Source organism: Triturus cristatus, chromosome 4_2 (assembly GCF_964204655.1).
Source record: "Triturus cristatus chromosome 4_2, aTriCri1.1, whole genome shotgun sequence".
Lineage (NCBI taxonomy): Eukaryota > Metazoa > Chordata > Amphibia > Caudata > Salamandridae > Triturus > Triturus cristatus.
In genome coordinates this window covers 184,939,610-184,956,136 of record NC_140586.1, presented here as the reverse complement: position 1 = coordinate 184,956,136, position 16,527 = coordinate 184,939,610, and the positions used below count along the sequence as shown (strand labels likewise).

Sequence of the window (16,527 nt, the reverse complement as noted above, 5' to 3'; positions counted from 1 at the left end):
CCTTTATGGTCTGTTATGCTGCAGCTTTCTCTCCTGTCTGTCTATTATGGTCAGCTAGCTACCATTGCCTCTTGCCCCTCTGTTCTCTGTTGTCCATGTGCATGGTCCTGTCCCCTCCCTCTTGCTTTCTATGGATTGTTGTGCTGCACTCCCGTCCTGCATGCCCTATGTGGTGTATTGTGCTGCTGCAAACCCTGATGCCTGCCCTGCAGGGTCAGTTTGGTGCACCTCTCCATGTCCCTCCTGTCCTCTGTTATCCAAGTCCATGTCCCTATCCCATTTCCTTCCATGATCCAATGTACCATACTTGCGAACATTTTGAACTTGGTAAGAGGGAGATTTTGAAAAAAAACTGGGGTATTGATTTTCCCCTTTGAGTTACATTGAAAAAGAGGATATTGTAGACAGGAGACAGATCAAATAAAGCCCATTTGAGCTTAAAAACATTGGACGTTTCCTGGCTGAATCGGGTCTGTTGGCATGTATGGTTGTACTACCATTGCCTCTTCCTTCTGCCCACAATGGTCTATTACATTGCCACAGCCTTGAAGGAGGGTAGATTTTGTATCACAGGGGGCCCCTGACCCGTTCTGTCCACACCTGAAGTATGAGACCCTTGTCCTTGCCCTGCCAGCTGCATTTGTAGGCCGTATTAAATTGACCAGCGGGTCCTGTGTTGCTATATAATTATCCTGAGACATCCTTACCACTCAGCCAGCATAAAACCCCTGTGTAGGCCCTTCTGTTCAATATGTAGGCCTCTTTGTTAAATTGACCATAGCTCTGCAATTTTAGTGTATAGCAGTCTGAAGGCAGGTCTGCGAGGCCTTCTGATCCAAACTAGTAGCCCCCACCCTACCCGAGTGCTCCGTGCTCGGTATCAAAGTTCAACATCCCCCTGAAGCTGTCGACATACAGTAGGCTGCATCCTGGACTGGTACTTGCTTCCTGGGCAGGTTTCCCGCTTTTAAGGAAGTGGCAACCGCAGAGCGTCAAGTTAGGAGAACTGAGGAGATTTTATACATGAATATATTGAATTCCCGTACAATACCCATTATTTTCTGCTTGCTCTATGGAACTTACGATAAGCGATTGGCCTGAGAGACTGACCTTTTCACCCAGTCCATTGTCAGCATTAAGTGGGTAAATGACGAAATGTCTGGTAAAATCTGCAGACGAAGCTTTTGGGTAGCATACGTAGGTAGATGTAGCGTGCAAAGGAGCCCACAAAATGATATAAAAAGGGAGCACCCACAGATATGGACGGACTACCTCGCCGTCTGTATGTAGGTTAACAGGCAGTGCAGGTTTTCCCCAAGAGCTGGGAGCTCTTGTCTTCCTTTGCTTAAAATGTCTTGCTCTGCTTTGCTTGAAGTATCTTATTCTATTTTACCTATATGAAACGTCATGTTATGTTTAACCATTGTTCTCTTTACTTTTGCATTTAAAAGATTTTGTATTGTAATTGCAGGAATGCTTGCTCTAAGAGTAAACGTGAGTGTTCCTAGGTAACATTTTCCTTGGTGTAACTTGTTTCTCATGATGCATTTATAGATGTGTTTTCTCTCTCTCTCTCTCTGTCAGTACATTAATTGAGATACAGAGAATATTATGACAGCTGTATGATTATCTGGATTCTGTATTTTGTACTTTATGTCTCTATTCTGCGGTTTCTTTGAAGTTGCATCTTCTCATTAAACTGCCATTGTATTCTGCCTCCAATTCCATGTCTCATATGTCTGTTTTCTTCATTTTTGGAGCAAGCGTTCCTAGGCACCCCGGCTCAAATTAAGGTGCCCCTTTTGTCCCTGACTCACTCTCCTGCTCGGTTCTGTGGTGGCTCCCGGGGATCTGGGGACCGCCCCTAGCTTCCTTGACCCGTAATAGATCTTCCCTCCAACAGCCTCTCTTGCAAGTCCTGTATTGTTGGTTTGTTGCCCCTGCCCCGCTTTCCACTGCCCTCCATAGTCTGTTGTGCTTCCACGGCCCTTCCTGCCTGCTCAGTGTGGTTAAATTGTTGCCTTTGCACCCTCCTACCTGCCTTCAATTTTCAGAGTCCGTGCCCCTGGCCTCTGCCTCTCAACAGTATCCTAATGAACAACTAGATTGCTAACATTCTATATTTATTACAAAAGTGTGGAACGCCTGACATCATCTTGATGTAATCAAAACTGTAATACCTAGAGCATTTCCTTTAGAAATTACATATATGAGAGGGTCTTATTGGCATCAAAATTATGGTTAGTGCTCTAAAAGACTAAAATAAGGACATATTTTCTGAGTTTTCAAATAGCGACAAAGCACTTTTAAATTATTTGTTATCTTTATGTTTTTTTATCCAGTTGACCACTTGATTAAATGTTGCACTTAGGGGAGAGGATGTGGTGTTACTTCCAGAACTGCAGACTTTGCAACTGGGGAACCAGGTTGAAGTTTCTGCTTCAGCTCGACATTCTGTGATTCTGGTCAAATCACTTAGTCTCCCCATGTCTACAACCAAAATGAATTTGTTCTTGTGTGATGTAACCAATGCTCATGTAAAGCACTCCAATACCTGACAAGTCTGCACTATATAACACTGCAAAAACACAAAATAATAAGTGTTTTGCACACTTCTGTCATTGGGCTATATTTGGGCTACATCTGGGTGATTTTGGGCTACATTTGGGCTCTTTTGTCTCCGGTGGCCATCTTGGGAGATTTATTTGTTATGAAGTTTCCTAATTTCCTCATGTACTGCAGTCTCCTCAGTAGGAAATGCTTTCAGTTTTTTACTTTGATTCCATCATGAAGGTATTCAGATATGTCACACATTTGCCATAAATTCTGAATGTTAGCACTCTAGTTGCTCATTAGATCACTGTAGTAAAACTACTGCACCATGGAAGTCTGCTCCTGGTATTAAAAGTGCATGTTTCAGTCTGCATGTCAGAATTTTTTAATGAAATAGAAGAGGATTTGAGAAGTCACTCAAAATGTGCCCTCATTTTCTTTCTTCAGCATTAATCATAATTTCTATGGCAAAATGAACCTCCTCATTGTGTTCCTTTTTAAATTAAATGTTTTAAGTGTTACCAGTTTATTCCAATCAAGATGGCTTCAGGTGTGCCATAGTTGTGTCATAATGAAGACAGTAAGCGCTCTAGTTGTTTTTAAGAACATTCTGGGACATTCTGTCATTGGGCTATACTTGGGCTACATCTGGGTGATATTTGGGCTACATTTGGGCTCTTTTGTCTCTGGTGGCCATCTTGGGAGACTTATTTGTTATGAAGTTTCCTAATTTCCTCATTTACTGCAGTCTCCTCAGTAGGAAATACTTTCAGTTTTTTACTTTGATTCCATCAAGAAGGCATTCAGATGTGTCACACATTTGCCATAAATTCAGAATGTTAGCACTCTTTTTGCTCATTAGATCACTGTAGTAAAGCTACTGCTCACCAGGGAAAACTGCTGCTGGTATTGAAAGTGCATGTTTCAGTCTGCATGTCAGAATTTTTTAATGAAATAGAAGAGGATTTGAGAAGTCACTCAAAATGTGCCCTAATTTTTCTTTCTGCAGCACTAATCATACTTTTTATGGAAAAATGAACCCCCTCATTTTGTTCCTTTTTAAATTAAATGTTTTAAGAGTTACCACTTTAATCCAAGCAAGATGGCTTCAGGTGTGCCATACGTTTATCATAAGTAGGACTGTTAGCGCTCTAGTAGTTCTTTGGAACACTCTGGGAAGCTGCAGTAGAACACAAAGGAATCAACTGACAGTCTCTGCCCTTGTTGGATGTACATGTTTTACTGAGAATGTCAGACTTCATTCTCACATGACTGAGAAAGATAATGTGAATTTACAGAAAATAAGCTCTCAGTTTAGCCTATAGATCACCTTCCAAACCTCTGTGGTAAAAGCATGAGAAAATATTTTTCTCTCAATCATGATATCCCAGCAGAAGGCTTTTTCACATGGTGAAATCACCTTAGAACATACCACAATTCCTAAAATGAGTATGGTACCATCAACAAATGATTTATAATGTAACTAAAGTCTTAAAACCTTCTATTAACTGCAATGCTTTTTAATGAGGTGCTATCATGTATATTGGTCCCAAGATGGCTGCCAACACTTCTTGGATGAAGTGCTGACAGCCAATCAGATCTCAGGATGAGATGTGGGGTTAGGCTCCGCCCACATATATATATGCTTTTAAATGCTATTTTCTCAGGAAATACTGAACAGATTTACACCAGACCTGCAAAAGGCACTTCCTTGACCTTATGGCTACCTCTCTGCCAAATTTCAAGTAATTCTGTTCAGCCGTTCGGGCTGTAGCTGTGTCTAAAGGTCCTATGGAAAAATGCATGGGGAAAACGCGTTTTGGGACCCCCCCTTTTTCTCGGCCCCTGCTTGACGAATCCCCCCGAGACTTTCAGGGTAGGAGCGGAGCGTAGCGCCCCACCTATTTTGAAACTTTCGCGAGGATTCGTCGACCGGCGCCAAAGTTATTCCAAATAGAATGTTGCGGATTTCCTATGGAAACAGGGTCCTAACTATAACTACCTACTGGCGACCGCCAGTAGGTAATATATATATATATATATATATATATATATATATATATATATATTCACTGAAAAAATCATAGGTTTCACACATGTTATAGTTAGCAGGACATTTCACTCGTGAAAAACCAATGAAATTCCCCCGTTATAGTTAGTGCAGGCAACTATAACTCACGCGACCGCAATCCTCTGCTGATGACGTCAAATATTACATCACTGTATTTAGACACTTATTTACCCATGTCTTCTTCCATTAATTTTTAGCTATACATATATTACAAATATTTTTTTTTCAGAAAGACACATATGTCATCAGTGATGTAATATTTGACGTCATCAGCAGAGGATTGCGGTCGCGTGAGTTATAGTTGCCTGCACGAACTATAACGGGGGAATTTCATTGGTTTTTCACGAGTGAAATGTCCTGCTAACTATAACATGTGTGAAACCTATGGTTTTTTCAGTGAATTTGTACGGTTTTTTAAATGCAAATTTTTTTTGTTGAGATTTTTGGTAAAAAATAATATCCAACCTATGTATAAAATAATATATGTACTATATCCTGCATTATGGAATGGTTAATTTTTTAAAAATTAATGTTTACATACAGTTGTACATCACAGTTATTATCTTCTACAACTCTTGAAACTAGTATTTTTTTTTTTTATGCATTTTTTGCCGTGCGCGTACGGTAAGCTGACGCTACGCGCTCCGTACGTCATAAGTACGGTGCGCTTACGTGATACGATGCGCGTACGGTAAGCTGACGCTACGCGCTCCGTACATCATAAGTACGGAGCGCGAAGTTCGCAGAATTTTTCTCGCGGAATTTTTCCGTTTACGCCGTGCGCGTACGCTACGCGCATTCCGCGATTTTTTGAAAAAAAATTAAAATTCATTTTTGCCCTTGGGGGTCCTTCTGGGACCCCCTGACAAAGGCTAGGGGGTCAGGAACTGTCCACCCTGCCCCCTTTTCACGTTCTCCACCTTTGTTTTTCACCCCCTCAGACTGCGAGAGACAAAATGGCGGCCGACACTTCCTGGTTTCGACCAATTCGAATGTTTACTAAGATCTAACAACCAATCAGAATCGCGCTCGTGCACGGCGGCGTGCGCGTACGGTAAGCTTACGGTACGCGCTCGGAGTGCGCCTATAGATATATATATTGATTTAAATGCTATTTTCTCAGGAAATACTGAACAGATTTACACCAGACCTGCAAAAGGCACTTCCTTGACCTTATGGCTACCTCTCTGCCAAATTTCAAGTAATTCTGTTCAGCCGTTCGGGCTGTAGCTGTGTCTAAAGGTCCTATGGAAAAATGCATGGGGAAAACGAAACACGGTCCTAACTATAACTATCTACTGGCGACCGCCAGTAGATCGTAGAATATATATATATATATATATATATATATTATATTTATATATATATATATATATATATATATATATATATATATATATATATATATATATATATTCTACGATCTACTGGCGGTCGCCAGTAGATAGTTATAGTTAGGACCGTGTTTCCATAGGAAATCTGAAAATTCGATTTTGAATAACTTTGGCGCCGGTTCACGAATCCTCGCGAAATTCTAATGGGGCGCTCCGTTCAGCTCCTACCCTGAAAGTCTCGGGGTGATTCGTCAAGCGGGGGCCGAGAAAAAAGGGGGGTCCCAAAACACGTTTTCCCCATGCATTTTCCCATAGGACCTTTAGTCGAAGGTACAGCCCGAACGGCTGAACAGAATTACTTGAAATTTGGCAGAGAGGTAGTCCTCAGGTCAGGGAAGTGCCTTTTGCATATATGGAGTCAATCTGTTCAGTAGTTCCTGAGAAAATTGCAGTTAAAGCACATAAATATCTATGGCCAGGGAGGATCCGCGCACCCTATGCGCACCGTGCGCGAGCGTAATTCTGATTGGTGGTTACATGTCAGTCAACGTTCGAATCGGTCGAAATCAGGAAGTGTCGGCCGCCATTTTGTTTGTTGTGGGTGCGAGAGTGAAAAAGAGAGGTGGCGAACGTGAAAAGGGGGCAGGGTAGAGAGTTCCTGACCCCCTAGCCTTTGTCAGGGGGTCCCTAAAGGACCCCGAAGGGTGAAAAAACATTTTATTTTATTTCTTTAAAAATCGCGGGGTGCGCGCACGGTGAAAAACTATAAAAAAAAAAAACATTAAAAAAAAATTGCATTTAAAAAAACGTACAAATTCACTTAAAAAAAAACATAGGTTTCAGGCACGTTATAGTTGGGAATTAGCATTTAAAAAACCTTGCAAATTCACTTAAACCATAGGTTTCACACATGTTATAGTTAGGTGGACATTTCACTCGTAAAAAACCAATGAAATTCCACCGTTATAGTTAGTTCAGATAACTATAACTCGCGCGACCGCCACTCTATCACAAGGATGATGTCATCAGTGATGTCATCAGTGATGTCATCAGTGATGCCACTGACCATGTCATGAGTGATGAAATATGTGACGTCAAGGGCACTGGATTGCGGGCGCGCGAGTTATAGTTATCTGAACTAACTATAACGGTGGAATTTCATTGTTTTTTTACGAGTGAAATGTCCACCTAACTATAACATGTGTGAAACCTATGGTTGACAAAACCAAAGGTTTCAGGGGAGTTATAGTTAGGAATTGGCATTTAAAAAACCTTAGAAATTCACTGAAAAAGCCATAGGTTTCAGGGGCGTTCTAGTTAGCTGGACATTTCCCTCGTACAAAACCGTCACATATTACATCCCTCATGACATGGTCAGTGACATCACTGATGACATCTGAAATGACATCTGAAATGACATCACTGATGACGTCATCCAGTGACTGTGTGTTTCTGTAAAGTTTAAATATGTTTAATATATATATATATATTACCTACTGGCGATAGCCAGTAGGTAGTTATAGTTAGGACCACGTTTCCATAGGAAAACCTCAACATTCTATTTTGAATAACTTTGGCGCCGGTCGACGAATCCTCGCGAATTTCTCAAAATAGGTGGAGCGCTACGCTCCGCTCCTACCCTGAAAGTCTCGGGGGGATTCGTCAAGCGGGGGCTGAGATAAAAGGGGGGTCCCAAAACGCGTTTTTCCCATGCATTTTTCCATAGGACCTTTAGAACGAGCTACAGCCCGAATGGCTGAACAGAATTACTCAAAATTTGGCAGAGAGGTAGTCCCTAGGTCAAGGAAGTGCCTTTTGTAGGTTTGGTGTAAATCTGTTCAGTAGATTCTGAGAAAATAGCCTTTAAATCAATATATATATCTGAGCCAGCTTACGGTACGCTTACCGTACGCTTACGGTAAGCGTACGGTGGCGTGCGCGAGCGCGATTCTGATTGGCTCTTAGATCTTAGTAAACATTCGAATCGGCCGAAGCCAGGAAGCGGCGGCCGCCATTTTGTCTCTCGCACTGAGAGAGATTTTTAAAATCGGAAGCCCAAAAACATGTAAAGGGGCTGTTTTGACAACTCCCTCCCACATAGTCATGTTGAGGGAGTCCCCAAACATCCCCCAAGTGCAAAAACGGTTTTATTTTTTTTTCGGCAATTTCGCGGGGTACGCTTACCGTACGCTTACGGTAAGCGTACGGTAAAAAAATAAAAATAAAAAAAACACTATCCACACTTACCCCACCCCCTGTGCTTTTGGTGGCCGAAGGCCACCAAATGTGCTGGGCTTATTACAATGGAAAAAAACACTATCCACACTTACCCCACCCCCTGTGCTTTTGGTGGCCGTAGGCCACCAAATGTACAGGGCTTATTATAAGGGAAAAAAACTTAGCATTTAAAAAACCGTACTAATTCACTGAAAAAACCATAGGTTTCACACACGTTATAGTTAGGAATTAGCATTTAAAAAACCTTGCAAATTCACTGAAAAAACCATAGGTTTCACACATGTTATAGTTAGTGGAAATTTTACTGATAAAAAACCAATGAAATTGCCCCGTTATAGTTAGCGCAGGCAACTATAACTCACGCGACCGCAATCCTCTGCTGATGACATATGTGTCTTTATGAAAAAAAAATATTTGTAATATATGTATAGCTAAAAATGTATGGAAGAAGACATGGGCAAATAAGTGTCTAAATACAGTATTAGCATCAGCAGAGGATTGCGGTCGCGTGAGTTATAGTTGCCTGCGCTAACTATAACGGGGCAATTTCATTGGTTTTTTATCAGTAAAATTTCCACTAACTATAACATGTGTGAAACCTATGGTTTTTTCAGTGAATATATATATATATATATATATATATATATATATATATATATATATATATATATATATATATATATATGGAAAAACCTATGGAAGAATGAGTGGGTGTATAAGTGTGTGAATGGATGATTTAGGAGGTGCGTGACTGACTCTATAAGTGAGTCATTAAACGTATCTTACTGCAGACTAGTGACTAAACTGTGTGAATGTCTGTATCTGTCTGTCTTTTGGTGTATAAGCGGCTGCATAGTTTTGTGAATAGCTATGTGTGTGTCTATATGGGTTATTGATTAGTTGTCTGAGTATCTGTACGGGTGCCTGAGTGTTTGTGTGGGTAGGGTGTGTATGACTCTGTGCATAGATGTGTGAGTGGGTGATTCTATGGGTGCATGGTTTTAAGAGTGCATCTGTGATGGACTGCATGGGTGGGTGAGTGTGTGTATGGCTGTGTTAGTGATTGAATGTATATCTCAGTGGTACATGTATCAGTAACTACCTATGTGAAACGCAGTGTATATGTGTGTAAGAGTATATAACTATCTATATGTGAGAGTGTGTGATTGCGGGAGTGGCTGTATGGATGAGTGTGTGCTTGTGTTAGTAATTGTATAAGAGCTTCAGAATTTGCTATTATTTTTATGAGTAAGTGAACTTGAGTGTGTTTAACAGTAGGTGAGTAAATTGAACTGTTTAATTATTTGCACGACTGACTAGGTGTGTGTGAGAAAGTGGCTCTGTATATACTGTTCCTTAATAGGTACAGGGTGTACAGAGTCCACAGACCCCAAGGGTTTAACAGAGGTTAAAGTTAGATATAACCTTACTCTCCAAAGTGGTAGCCTGGTCGAGCAGTAAGGCAGTATCAGAGGACGTGTAAAGCATTTGTTGTACACACTCAGTCAGCAAATAGTTCCACACACTCAATAACTGAACTCTAGGCCAATGGTTTGTATATAAAAAAATATATGCTTGTTTTATTTTAGAACCAACACTTGGAATTAAAATATACTTTCTCGACAAGAGATGTTTCATAAAAAATACTTTTGTATATGCAGTAGACTTTTTAGTAAACAGTTACAAATAGTTGCAGTAGGCAACTCTATTCCTAAACACAATACATTGAGCTCAATGATAAATTCAAATTATATGCAACAGATTACTTTCAGATTCCTTTTGTAATTCCAGGCTTGGATCCTAGATCCAGTCCTGGGTCAGTTCTCAGAATCAGCTGTTGAAAGTCGACTTTGGTACTGTACTGATTTTTAACTAATATTTAGCTATTTCAAAAGTGAGCACTTAGAAAATATTTCAGAGCAAACAATCAATGATTCCCTATGGAAGGAAATATAGGTTACAGGTACAGTAAGTTATCGTTACTTTTGTAATCCAGGACTGGGTACCTAGACCCAGTACTGGGGTCTTTATCAAAAACAGGTAAGTAATTACGTTTTCAGATGTTATACGATTTTTGAGGAATATTTAGAAATTGCAGAAATCAACACTTAGAAGAAATTTCACAGAAAAGCAGTCAATGGTTTCCTATGGGAGAAAATTGGGTTACTGGTAAGTATAGATGCGAGTATTCTTCCGAGCTAGTGCTGGGCACCAAGATCCAGCACTGTGAGCCCACCTGAGAACAGGTGAGTTTTTGTCGCTCGGCTGATTTTTAGTGAATATTTGAAGATTTGAAAAGTCCACACTTAGACGAAATTTCAAGAAAAAGCCAGTCAATGTTACCCTATGTAGAAAATAGAGTTAGCGGTTTTCAGGTAAGTTCTCGACTGGCAAAGGTGAGGTTCTGGGCATAGACTCGGGGGTCCCCCAAGGTCAGATAGGCACAGTTAGTTCACCCTCAGCGGCTCTAGGGCAGCCGGGTGCAGCGAGAGAGAGGCCCAATGTTAACCTATGAGGAATAGGGGGGGCCTGGTTTGGTGGCTGCTGACTAGCAGGCCACGCGGCTGTGGGAGCTGGGCTCCTGGTCACTCACTCAAGGCAAGTGGGGAAGTAGGCTAGTGTAGAGATTGCACTGCCAGGGCCACTCTGGCGGCTGGGTGCAGGGTGCTTTTGAGCCATCGGGCGCTCAATGGAAATCAATGGGAATGTTCCGGTTAGGAAAAAGGCTGCAAGCTCGGGGACGAGGATGCTTCAGGTGCCACCACCACTTCGAGGGGTAAGTTGGGTAGTTGTAGGTTAGGTGGGTACCCCGGGATTGGGCACAGGGGGCCGCAGGGCGCCGCGTGCAGGGGTGCCTTTTGGTGTCGGGAAATCTTACCCTCTGTTGATCGCGGTTGGGGGGGCACCTTGTTCTGAGGCTGCAGGCTTCTTCCAGAATGTCGAGGGGGGTCCTTGGGTGCCGGACTCGGGGTCACAGTCGCCGTGGGATCGTCCTCAGGGTCTTTGTCCACTCCGGCACTGGCCAGGCTTGGCTGGTGCAGAGTGTACTGGGTTCGTGGTTCCGGGCTGCTGCCAGGGGTTAGAAATAGGTTTCTGAGTAGAGCCTCTACTCATGGGAGTCCCAGGGGCTTAGAGCCAAAAGGTAGCCAGGTCCTCCGGGGTTGGTGAGGTTGCTGGCCACGAGAGATGCCGCGCTGGTGCAGGTTCGGGAGTCAACAGGCCGGTAGGGCTGGGGCCAAAGCAGTTGGTGTCTTCTTCCCTTTTTAGCAGCTGCAGGGCAGGTCTTTGTTCTTCTTGTAGTTTTTGAATCTGGAATCTGGGGAAGGAAGGTTCAGGGTGCCCCTAAATACTAGATTTAGGGGCGTTACAGGTAGGTGAAGGCCAGGGACCAATGGGTCCTTGTCCTGGGGTGGGTACACCCCCTATCCTGCTCCTCTCCTGTGGGAGGGGGGCAGTAGCCTAATCCTGATAGGGTAGGGCCTCCCATCTTCAAGATGGCGAGAGCCCGGAGATGTGCTTCACCTCGCCTCCCCCACCTGAGGGGTGGGGGGGGGCAGGCTGGCACATCCCCTGTCCTTGTATGGGGTTTCCGGCCAAGCTTCCCGCCAGAGTGGGGGGTTGCAGTGGCCTGGGGAAACTCCTAGAGGCGGCAGGCCTTTGAAGCTTCCCTTTGCTCATCCTGGGGGAGGTTTTATCACCTCACCCAGGATGTGCATTGTTGCAGGTCCGGGAGAGCAGGGGCTCTCCCACCCAGGGGTCCAGCAACGTGTCTGCTGTGTGGCAGCCTGGGCAGCCTCAGAGCAGACGTGGATTATAGGTTAGTTGTAGGAGGGCATCTCTAAGATGCCCTCTGGGGTGCTTGGTACATTAAATCTCACACTGGCATCAGTGTGGGTTTAATGTGCTGAGAAGTTTGATACCAAACTTCCCAGTCTTTAGTGTTGCCATTATGGTGCTGTGGAGCTCGTGTTTGACGAGCTCTCAGCACCATGTACTCTGAAATGGCAGCACTGCACTTACAGTGCCCGGGAATGGACCTGGGTACTGTAGGGGCACAGGGCTCCTGCTCCTGTGCCCACACCATGGGCATAAGGCACCCAGCCAGAGGGGTGACTGACATATGTCTTGGTAGTGTGGGTGTTGGGCATGGCACACAGAGATGTGTGCCATGTCGACTCTTCATTTTGTCCTGTACCCAGACACTCAGCCTGCAAAGGCAGTGTGTGTGTGTAAGGGTACAGGGCCCCTAAGGGTGGCACAATCAGTGCTGCAGCCCTTAGGGGTCCTCCCTGGTCACAAGGCCCTGGGTACCTAGGGTACCATTTACTAGGGGCTGACATGTGGCCAGGGTTTGCCAATTGGGAGTTTGTGTGTTTCAAGGAAGGAACATAGGCCCTGGGCACCTGATTGGCAGGAGTCCAGGGTACACTCAGTAAAAGTACATTCAGCAATTTAGCAAAAAGTGGGGGCATACCATGCAAGAAAGAGGGCACTTTCTCACAGTGTGTCAGTACCTCAATGGATGATTGGCGGTGTGTGAGTGTCTATATAGGTGTATAAATGCATATGATAGTCTTGTACGGAGTGACTGTAAGTATGAGTGACTGTACAGGTGAGTGAGTGGAGGTGTATGTAGACCTAAGAGTTAATGAGTGGGTATGTAGTTATTGGAGTATCTATGGTTTTCAAAATGGCCGTCTGAAATTTTGAGTCGGTGTATCAAAGGTTATATTAGGGTGTGAGAAGATGCACTAATTTATCACATGGATGACGTTATCAGTGATGTCATCAGTGATGTCATTTGAGAGGTCATCAGTGATGTCACTGACCATGTCATGAGTGATGTAATATGTGACGTCATCAGCAGTTCATTGCGGGGGCGCGCGAGTTATAGTTAGCTGAACTAACTATAACGGGGGAATTTCTAGGGTTTTGTACGAGGGAAATGTCCAGCTAACTATAACGCCCCTGAAACCTATGGTTTTTTCAGTGAATTTCTAAGGTTTTTTTAAATGCCAATTCCTAACTTTAACGCCCCTGAAACCTTTGGTTTTTTTCAGTGAATTTCAAAGGTTTTTTAAATGCCAATTCCAAACTATAAAGTGCATGAAACATATGGTTTTTTCAGAGAATTTCAAAGGTTTTTTAAATGCTAATTCCTATCTATAACTTATCTCTAAAGATATCATGTTTAATGATTTTGATTGGATTTCTATATTTTTCAAATTCAGTGTGTCAATTTCATTAATTGTTTTTTTTTAAATACTTTTTTATCACCATTTTTTAAACTTATTTTTTCAATTAATTCTTTTAAAAATTAAAAAATATTATTTGAATTTAATGGGTTTTTCAAACATTTTTTTTATATTTTTTAAAATCTGTTTTTAACTATATGTTCAAAACATTATTTTATTTATTTTTTTCCATGTTTTTGGATCCGCGCACCCAACGCGAGAGAATCCGTGCACCCAACGCGTTAGGATGCGCGCATTTCGCCGTTTTTTTTTATTTTTTAAAAAGGGGACCCCAGGGGGTCCTTCTGGGACCCCCTAAGCACCTCTAGAGGGTCACAGTATTTCCACTCTGCCCCCTTTATATGTTTTACACACTTATTCCCCTTGCTTCTTCAGCCTCGCTTCTACCGAGGCAGAAAATGGCCGCCAACAGTTCCTGGTTTTGAATGTAGATAGACACTCGACAGCCAATTAGCATTCAGCACGCGATCGGGAGGGTGCACTCAGGGTGCGCGGATCCTCCCCGGCCATAGATATATATGTACTTTTAACTCTGATTTTCTCAGGAACTACTGAACAGATTCACACCATTTATGCAAAAGGCACGAGTCTGAACTGAGGACTACCTCTTTGCCAAATATGGTGTCATTCCGTTCAGCGGTACGGGCTGTAGCTGCGACAACAGATCCTATGGGAAATTGCATGGGGAAAACGCGTTTTGGGACCCCCCTTTTTTCTCGGCCCCCGTTTGACAAATCACCACGAAACCTTCAGGGTAGGAGCGGAGCTGGCCAAAAGTTTGGAAAATTTCGCGAAGATTCGTTAACCGGCGCCAAAGTTATTCCCAATAGAATGTTGGGGATTTCCTATGGAAAATAGGTCCTAACTATAACTATCTACTGGCGACTGCCAGTAGATTATTTATTTATATATATATATATATATATATATATATATATATATATATATATATATATATATATATTCTGGATGCAATATATTTGCTGGAGTATATTTAAAGTTCATTATTGTAGTAATACACCAACATTGTCAGAAATAAACATAAATTTGCCAGAAATGGACCACATATATTCGGTGCACTTAATACAATTGATATTCCCTGACCCCAGGGATGGCTTCTAGGAGAGAACATCTCTTACAAGGAGAGACCCAACACATACATAAATGCACATACATTCGTACACATGCACCCAAACTTCTAAAGAAATACACACATATGCTTGCACCCACCTCTCCCACTGCCTGAAAAAAGCCACCTGTCTCTACCCTCTGTCCAGCCTTTGCTCCTCTTGTCAAAAGGATTGCTCATGTATGGTTCTTGTACGATTATATTCTGTGTTTAGCAGTACCACACTCTAGCGATCCCAGTCCAGCTATTGCTGTCATTTTCTTTTCTGGCTCAGTTTTCACACGCCTTGATTAACTGATAGTGGTGACTGCAAACTGACCGTTATCCATGTGATTTTGCTAAATTGAATGTGAAGACAAGTGGTCGTGTTGCAGGTACTGTAGGCAGTCGTGCGTTTGTATGTGAGTGTGTGTAAGTAAGCATGTCACCTTGTCATTGGTTTAGCTTTGGGCACTTGAAGAATACGGAGATGTGTAGCACACTCTTCAACATGGGTAGACCCTCTGATTACTGTTCTGGGCTGCACTTCAGGGAGCTACTTCTAGGATACTGGTGAGCCACCAGTAGCTCCTGAGCTACTTGTTTGGAAGCAGAGCAATCTGAGGGCTAGTCCTAGAAGAGGCCAACAACTCCTGAGAAAGGAATTGAGGTGCCCTGGAAATTTGAAAGATTCCGTGAATGAGGAGACTGTTTCACAACTGAATAAGCCCCTGACTTGAGCTTGTGTAGAACCGCAAACGTCAGGCGAAGGCGAGAAACACAGGAAGCTTCATTAAGTCGACACACTGCAGACAAGTAAGGCGCCTGCAGCTGCACTACCAAACATGCACTCAGTCAGTGTTATTTTTTCAGATAGAAGTAACCGAGTTGTGAGATGGGTGCATGGGCTGCAATTAATGACAAATCACGAGCAGACTCAAACTGACCTAATTTAACAAAGAGCGTGTGAAACAGGCACCTTGAGAACTGCCTTTTAAATCAGTAACATGTTCACCAATTGCTTTGTGGAAAATGAGTAGATCATAGGCAAATCTGATTTAGGCATGCTTGTCTCGAGCTAAAAATACGAAGAATTAATAATGAGCAAAAAAATTAGCACAATGTTGAAAAAAATGAAGCAAAAAAGTGCTTATTCTATCTGGGGTCATGTACATTTTAAATCTTTAACAATTGGCAATATTTTTCTGGTTACAGCTGGCATTATTCCATGTGTTTAAGATTTGAAATGCACTGCTTTTTTATAATTATTTCAGCTTTTGCTGTATTGCATGTGGGGTAGACTGCTCCCATGAGGCTTGTAACATGATGGCTTCATAATACACCACACACAATAATTTAATTGGACAGCCCCTCTCACTAGTCACAATGGCCTGTGGTACAAAACTATTGTCCAACATCATGTACAAAACGTCATTATCTTAAGAAGAAAAAGAACCAATTTGAAATATTGGTAGTGCAGCAGAACCGTAAAATAAAAAGAAAACTTTAAAATATGACCTCGCTATTGGCATGTAAAGCCCCTCTGCAAAAAAAAAATTCTGCCTGATTAATGACCAGACCATGTCATTTACCATGTTAGATTGTCTAAAGCGCTGCTTTCTAGAAGTTATGAACTAGTTTGTTTTCTGTTGGGGAAAAAAAGCCTTTTTCAGTTTGTCACTCACAGACTTCTGTAACTACACCCAAAATAAGCTAGTACTGTCTCTACCAATGCATAGCCTACTTTCAGTAACCAGAACTCTAATGCAATTAATGTGCAAGTGAAAAGACAGTACTCTATGCATGTAGTAACTGCCTAAATTATGAGAAAAGATTAACTGTTTTCCCTCATTTATTTTTGTTTAATATAGTGATCACAATTTGCATTCCCACGCCTTCTGATTACACTAATGTAAAGTAAATGTGGGATTACGCTAATAAAGACCATCTGCATACATTTGCCTGCCT

General features: G+C 42.4%; 1 protein-coding gene across 1 annotated transcript in view; it reads left to right on the top strand.

Annotated features, from left to right (window-relative positions):
- The window catches only part of L3MBTL2 (L3MBTL histone methyl-lysine binding protein 2), a 344,052-nt gene that overhangs the window by 124,290 nt on the left and 203,235 nt on the right, over positions 1–16,527 (top strand). The gene's annotated exons all lie outside the window — the stretch shown is intronic.